The following is an 8,418-nucleotide window of genomic DNA, read 5'->3' on the forward strand; positions in this document are numbered from 1 at the left end:
CTGCTTCTAGTCCTGGTTCTAGTCCTGGTTCTAGTCCTGGTTCTAGTCCTGGCTCTAGCCCTGGTTCCAGTTTTAGTTCTAGTCCAGGTTCTGGTATGCCTGGTTCATCAAGTCCTGGTTCTGGTACTAGTTCTGGTTCTAATTCTGGTTCTGGTTCCAGTTGTTTCTAATTGTATTTCTAGTCCTGATTTAATCCTCGTTCTAGACCTTGTTCTATTACTGGTTATAGCTCTGGTCCCAATTTTGGTTCAGTCCTGGCTCTAGTCCTGGTTCCAATTTTAGTTCTAGTCCTGGTTCAAGACATGGTTCTAGTTCTGATTCTAGTTCTAGTCCTGGTTCCAGTTTTAGTTCTAGTCCAGGTTCTGGTATGCCTGGTTCAAGTCCTGGTTCTGGTACTAATTCTGGTACTGATCCCAGTTGTTTCTAATTGTATTTCTAGTCCTGGTTTAGTCCTCATTCTAGACCTTGTTTTATTACTGGTTATAGCCCTGGTCCCAATTCTGGTTCTAGACCTTGTTCCAGTCTTAGTTCTAGTCCTGGTTCTAGTCCTGGCTCTAGTCCTGGTTCCAGTTTTAGTTCTAGTCCGGGCTCTAGTCCTGGTTCCAGTTTTAGTTCTAGTCCTGGTTCTAGATCTGGTTCTAGTCCTGGTTCCAGTTTTAGTTCTAGTCCTGGTTCTAGATCTGGTTCTAGTCCTGGTTCCAGTTTCAGTTCTAGTCTTAGTTCTAGTCCTGGTTCTAGTCCTGGTTCCAGTTTTAGTTCTAGATCTGGTTCTAGTCCTGGTTCCAGTTTCAGTTCTAGTCCTGGTTGTAGTCCTGGCACTAGTCCTGGTCCCAATTCTGGTCGCAATCCTGGTTCTAGTCCTGGTTCTACTTCTTTAGTTCACGCTTGAGAACCGTCCAGGTCCTGTTCAAGACCAAACACAGACCCGCGGTGTTTTAACGAGCTTAATTTTTCCGAGTTTTGTTTAGTGTTTTCCTTCTTTGAGCACATGAACTCCGGTTTTCCTCCTGCTCCTCCACCGAAAAAAAAACAGCTCCATATTCTTACATTATTCCCTCCCACACACGGAGAAGCCGCGATTCCCCACGGTCCCCGAACGCCTCCTCACTTCTCCGGCCCTTTGTCCCATTGACGCACAAACGACCAACGCGAATCTACGGGATCTTTAAATCTGAACACTCGGGTCGATACAGAACCCAGCGCCGGCTCTGTGTGGAACGTCTGGAACGCTGAATATGTGCTTTTATATAGATTTACACAAACAGTACAGCGTGTTCAGAGTGAAAGAGAGAACTCCAGCTACTTTTTATTCAAATACGACACATATTTTCACTCCGACTTGAGTCAAACATTGTACAGTGTGACAGGAGGTTAACAAAAGTGTGAATATGCCTCTTTTCTGTCAATAAACAAATTATAACGATGTAAAAATGTTTAATAACAGTTGTTTCATCATGTAAATAGACAGTGTTGGGAGTAACATGTTATAAAAGTAGTGAGTTACTGTACTGCGTTGCTTTTGGCTGTAGCGCAGTAATGTGGAATTACAGGGAAAAAAAAAGTAATATGTGTACAAACGTGAGTAAAGCACGTCACGATGCTTTTTTAAACTGAATCGAAGTGGTGGATTTTTCGTTTTTCTTCATAGAAATTCACTAAAATCACGGCGATATCAGCAGAGGTGAAACGCCATCGTTACGGTTCCGAGTGTCTGGACGGGCCAGAGGTGCGCCCGCGTAGACCGTCAGGTGACCGCGGGCGAAAGGATCGACGCAGAACTTCAACGAGACGAAGAGCAGCCGACGCCCGATCGAACTTTCAGACACTCTGCTCCACTGGCTCGGGGTTCTCTCACGGACGGAACTAGATTCTAAGTCTTAGTCCAAGATTAGTCCTGGTTTAGACCTGGTTTAGACCTGGTTTAGTCCTGGTTTAGTCCTGGTTTAGTCCTGGTTTAGACCTGGTTTAGACCTGGTTTAGACCTGGTTTAGTCCTGGTTTAGACCTGGTTTAGTCCTGGTTTAGTCCTGGTTTTAGTTCTGGTTTAGTCCTGGTTTTAGTTTTGGTTTAGTCCTGGTTTACTCTGGATTTAGTGCTGGTTTAGTCCTGGTTTAGACCTGGTTTTAGTCGTAGTTTTAGTCCTGATTTTTGTCCTGGTTTATTCTGGATTTAGTGCTGGTTTAGACCTGGTTTAGTCCTGGTTTAGACCTGGTTTTAGTTTTGGTTTAGTCCTGGTTTATTCTGGATTTAGTGCTGGTTTAGTCCTGGTTTAGTCCTTGTTTAGTCCTGGTTTTAGTTCTGGTTTAGTCCTGGTTTTAGTCCTGCTTTAGTCCTGGTTTAGTGCTGGTTTAGTCCTGGTTTAGTCCTGGTTTAATCCTGGTCGTAAAAAAGCTTCTATCTGTAAGTTTTTTTGATTTTTTAGAAAGAGTGGAGAGAGCTGACGTGAAGCCTGTCCTCCCCTCGCTCAGAAAGACAAATCGCCGCGGTTTTATCCATCGAAAACAGACGTGCAGAGAGCGGAAACAGAACGACCTTTTTTGGTGTTAAAAAACAGAGAAGATGGATTTTATTTATATAAGTTTGTGTGTCCATTAAAAGTCGGTTTAATGAGGCGGGAGCGTTGTCGCGCCGCTCGGAATCCCACGCGCCATTTACGCTCGGGAAAACTCACAGTCCGGAGTTTGTTTTTGTTATGATAAAGATCACGGCGAAACGAGCGCGGCCCCTTCAGAGTTTAATGAGACTGACCCCGACGGCTTCAAATGGTCCGGAATGAGACGCACGGAGACGACGGCGACACTTTCTCCCGGAATTTGAGTTTAAAAAGTTAATAACGGACTTTTTAAGAGAGATTTTTTATGTATTCACCTAAAAACATGTCTCCCTACAACTCGCACTTATGTAACAGATAATACTCCCTACAACTGTACAACAACTCACCCTTATGTAACAGATAATACTCCCTACAACTGTACAACAACTCACCTTATGTAACAGATAATACTCCCTACAACTGTAACAACAACTCACCCTTATGTAACAGATAATACTCCCTACAACTGTACAACTCACCTTATGTAACAGATAATACTCCCTACAACTGTACAACTCACCCTTATGTAACAGATAATACTCCCTACAACTGTACAACAACTCACCTATGTAACAGATAATACTCCCTACAACTGTACAACAACTCACCTATGTAACAGATAATACTCCCTACAACTGTACAACTCACCTTATGTAACAGATAATACTCCTACAACTGTACAACTCACCCTTATGTAACAGATAATACTCCCTACAACTGTACAACTCACCCTTATGTAACAGATAATACTCCCTACAACTGTACAACAACTCACCCTTATGTAACAGATAATACTCCCTACAACTGTACAACAACTCACCCTTATGTAACAGATAATACTCCTACAACTGTACAACAACTCACCTTATGTAACAGATAATACTCCTACAACTGTACAACTGTAACAGATAATACTCCCTACAACTGTACAATCACCCTTATGTAACAGATAATACTCCCTACAACTGTACAACTCACCCTTATGTAACAGATAATACTCCCTACAACTGTACAACAACACCCTTATGTAACAGATAATACTCCCCTACAACTGTACAACTCACTCCTTATGTAACAGATAATACTCCCTACAACTGTACAACACCCCTTATGTAACAGATAATACTCCCTACAACTGTACAAATCACCCTTATGTAACAGATAATACTCCCTACAACTGTACAACAACTCCCCTTATGTAACAGATAATACTCCCTACAAACTGTACAACAACTCACCTTATGTAACAGATAATACTCCCTACAACTGTACAACAACTCACCCTTATGTAACAGATAATACTCCCTACAACTGTACAACAACTCACCCTTATGTAACAGATAATACTCCCTACAACTGTACAACAACTCACCCTTATGTAACAGATAATACTCCCTACAACTGTACAACAACTCACCCTTATGTAACAGATAATACTCCCTACAACTGTACAACAACTCACCCTTATGTAACAGATAATACTCCCTACAACTGTACAACTCACCCTTATGTAACAGATAATACTCCCTACAACTGTACAACTCACCCTTATGTAACAGATAATACTTCCTACAACTGTACAACTCACCCTTTGTAACANTCACCCTTATGTAACAGATAATACTCCCTAACAACTGTACAACAACTCACCCTTATGTAACAGATAATACTCCCTACAACTGTACAACACAACTCACCCTTATGTAACAGATAATACTCCCTACAACTGTACAACAACTCACCTTTATGTAACAGATAATACTCCCTACAACTGTACAACAACTCACCCTTATGTAACAGATAATACTCCCTACAACTGTACAACAAACTCACCCTTATGTAACAGATAATACTCCCTACAACTGTACAACAAACTCACCCTTATGTAACAGATAATACTCCCTACAACTGTACAACAACTCACCCTTATGTAACAGATAATACTCCCTACAACTGTACAACAACTCACCCTTATGTAACAGATAATACTCCCTACAACTGTACAACAACACTCACCCTTATGTAACAGATAATACTCCCTACAACTGTACAACAACTCACCCTTATGTAACAGATAATACTCCCTACAACTGTACAACAACTCACCCTTATGTAACAGATAATACTCCCTACAACTGTACAACAACTCACCCTTATGTAACAGATAATACTCCCTACAACTGTACAACAACTCACCCTTATGTAACAGATAATACTCCCTACAACTGTACAACAACTCACCTTATGTAACAGATAATACTCTCCTACAACTGTACAACAACTCACCCTTATGTAACAGATAATACTCCCTACAACTGTACAAACAACTCACCCTTATGTAACAGATAATACTCCCTACAACTGTACAACAACTCACCCTTATGTAACAGATAATACTCCCTACAACTGTACAACAACTCACCCTTATGTAACAGATAATACTCCCTACAACTGTACAACCACTCACCCTTATGTAACAGATAATACTCCCTACAACTGTACAAACAACTCACCCTTATGTAACAGATAATACTCCCTACAACTGTACAACAACTCACCTTATGTAACAGATAATACTCCCTACAACTGTACAACCACTCACCCTTATGTAACAGATAATACTCCCTACAACTGTACAACAACTCACCCTTATGTAACAGATAATACTCCCTACAACTGTACAACAACTCACCCTTATGTAACAGATAATACTCCCTACAACTGTACAACAACTCACCCTTATGTAACAGATAATACTCCCTACAACTGTACAACAACTCACCTTTATGTAACAGATAATACTCCCTCCTTTTTGCCCAGCTCTAATCATGAGACTTGGATATCGTTACAGCCCTACTGGGTAGTTGTCCCTGATTGGTTGATGTGGCGCAACCAACACCAAAAATTTCACTTTTTCAACGTCTGGTGTTGACGCCCTGGACGCCAGAACAGTGAAGACGCGCCGCATCGACATCAGATTCTGACGCTTGATAAAAAGCAGGATATACGTGCGTCCACATAGACTTTCGATATAAACTGGACACCTTGACGTCTCGGTCTGAACGCAGCTTAAAGGTTGTATGGAGGATTTTTTTTTTGTTTCAAATTGTCAATGAAAGTTTAAAATACCATTACAGAGACACAGCAGCTTTGTAATTATGATGACCAAAAAAAAAAGAATGAAAATCTATCAACTGTGGACGTGTTGAGGACAGATAAACATCAGCCAATAGAAAACGAGGCTCCCTCATTTTCTATTGGCTGTTGGGTTGTCAATCAATCTCCCTAGTGTAACTGACTTGTCGGCGCGCGGGGATTATGTGGTTTATGCAGCGGTTCTTAGAGGCTTTTTCAAACTGTCGCTTCCTCGCATTTCGCACAAAGTTTGTCGCGACGGCGGACGAGAATCCACGACCAGTTCGCCGCAAAAGAAAGTCGGTTTTTGAGGTCGCTGAAAGAAGAAGAAGAGAAGGGGAAAAGGAGCGAAGCTAAACTGAGGTGATTCTTGGAGATTCCTTCCACCGATGGCGCGAATGAAACAGACGAAGGGTCTAAAAACTGACGCGTCGGTCGATAAATTACCTCTAGACAGGAAACGTCAACAGTAATTCTGAACGCGCACAAGGACTGTCGCTGTATTTCTCTTAAAAAAATCCTCTATACAACCTTTAAGTCTTGTCTAAGTCTAACCAGTTCCGTTTAGCTTCTGAAACGTGACGAGATCAGGCTTTGACAAAAGGAGGTTTTGGCTCAGAATATAATTAGTTCTTTTAAAATGATTTTACAACTCACCTAAATCTGCGGTGCTCTGTCTGTGGGAGTAAACGTCGGCCATTATGGTGTGTAGATTCTCCAGGATGAGCTCTGAGGGCATGTCCAGCTGCAGGGTCACACACACACGCGCACACACACACACACACACAAACACACACAGTAAGAGTGAGTAAAAATGATAACATAAGACGGAGGGTGTCGGTGGTTTTCAGGTTCTAGAATGCAATGATGTCAAACTGCCAGAAGAGGGAGCAAGAGACAGATTTCCCATTAGATCACACAGCCGTTTCCCATTTACGTCACTTAAATGATGCTCGACTGAACCAGGACTAAACCAGGACTAAAACAGGTCTAAACCAGGATTTAAACAGATCTAAACCAGGACTAAAACAGGTCGAAACCAGGTCGAAACCAGGTCGAAACCAGGACTAAACCAGGACTAAACCAGGTCTAAACCAGGACTAAAACAGGACTAAAACAGGACTAAACCAGGACTAAACCAGGTCTAAACCAGGTCTAAACCAGGACTAAACCAGGACTAAAACCAGGTCTAAACCAGGACTAAAACAGGACTAAACCAGGACTAAACCAGGACTAAAACAGATCTAAACCAGGACTAAACCAGGACTAAACCAGGTCTAAACCAGGACTAAACCAGGACTAAACCAGGTCTAAAACAGGACTAAAACAGGACTAAACCAGGACTAAACCAGGTCTAAACCAGGTCTAAACCAGGATTAAACCAGGACTAAAACAAGGTCTAAACCAAGACTAAACCAGGACTAAACCAGGACTAAAACAGGTCTAAACCAGGTCAAAACAAGGACTAAACCAGGTCTAAACCAGGACTAAATCAGGACTAAACCAGGACTAAAACAGATCTAAACCAGGACTAAAACAGGTCTAAACCAGGACTAAACCAGGCCTAAACCAGAATTGAACCAGGACTAAGTGTCCGCTCAAATGAGTGTGTAGCTTTGATACAAATTTGAAAATGGATTTGTGTTCAGGTATTTTTCTTTTATGACAACTGATGCAAAACCCAACTACTATGATAAGAATCATTTTAAGCAAGAAGTCGTCAACAACAAAACACACTATAGAACTGAAACTGCTTTGAAAAATTGTAAAAGCGATTGGTGATGAAAGCAAACCTCAAAATGCCGTTCTTCACAGTGACACAAATATAAAATAAAAATGAGTGAGTGACCAGCTTGTTCTCCTGCAGGTAGAGACTCTGGAGTTTGGGGCAGCCTTTGGCGAGGGCCTCCATGCCTTCGTCTGTGATCAGTGTTGGGAAGGTGACTTTTAAAATGTAATCCCCTACAGATTACAGATTACACACCCCAAAATGTAGTTTGTAACGTAATCCATTAAATTACTTAAAGTGAGTAACGTAATCTGATTACTTTGGATTACTTGATATTGTCATGTTTTTAAACGACATGAATGTAGCAACCACATCCTGAAAATTCTTGTTTGTTGTCTTCAAATTGTCTGAGCCCAAGTCTCCATGAATAAACAACTGTTTACTGTAGAAACAAAGACCAGGAGATCTGAATATAAGAGGTTTTGTCTGTTAAAAGACAGAAACAAGATCAGACTTTCCTTCACCAGATTAAAAAATATTATTGATAGAGAAATTATTTTTTATATGAGATCACCTTAAATTATGTCAACCTACTGTTAGGTGTCATGTTGTTTAGACCTGGTTTAGTCCTGATTTTTAGACCTGGTTTACTCCTGATTTTAGACCTGGTTTAGGCCAGGTCTAGACCAGGTCTTTAATTCTGGTTTAGTCGTGGTTTAGTCCTAGTTTAAACCTGGTTCAGTCCTGCTTTAGTCCTGGTTTAGTCCTGTTTTTGTCCTGGTTTAGTCCTGGTTTAGTCCTGGTTTTAGTCCTGGTTTAGAGGTGCACAGGAGGAAGCGCGGTTTACGTGAGAAAACACAGTCCACATACGGCGCACGAGACGTCGGTGTCCACGCAGTAACTACGGAAGGAGACGTGGTCCGCGGGTTCTCAGGTCGATGACGATGATGGTGTGTGTTTGT

General features: G+C 41.5%; 1 long non-coding RNA gene across 1 annotated transcript in view; it reads right to left on the bottom strand.

Annotated features, from left to right (window-relative positions):
- The window catches only part of LOC129411291 (uncharacterized), a 7,222-nt gene extending 749 nt beyond the window's left edge, over positions 1 to 6,473 (bottom strand). The window contains exon 1 of the long non-coding RNA XR_008633249.1: positions 6,385 to 6,473. This is a non-coding gene — a long non-coding RNA (uncharacterized LOC129411291). The remainder of the gene's footprint in view (positions 1 to 6,384) is intronic.
- Positions 6,474 to 8,418: the final 1,945 nt, after the last annotated feature.

The sequence above is a fragment of the Boleophthalmus pectinirostris genome, unplaced genomic scaffold, assembly GCF_026225935.1.
Source record: "Boleophthalmus pectinirostris isolate CB_2022bp ecotype Guang Dong unplaced genomic scaffold, ASM2622593v1 HiC_scaffold_4, whole genome shotgun sequence".
In the NCBI taxonomy this organism is placed as follows: domain Eukaryota; kingdom Metazoa; phylum Chordata; class Actinopteri; order Gobiiformes; family Gobiidae; genus Boleophthalmus; species Boleophthalmus pectinirostris.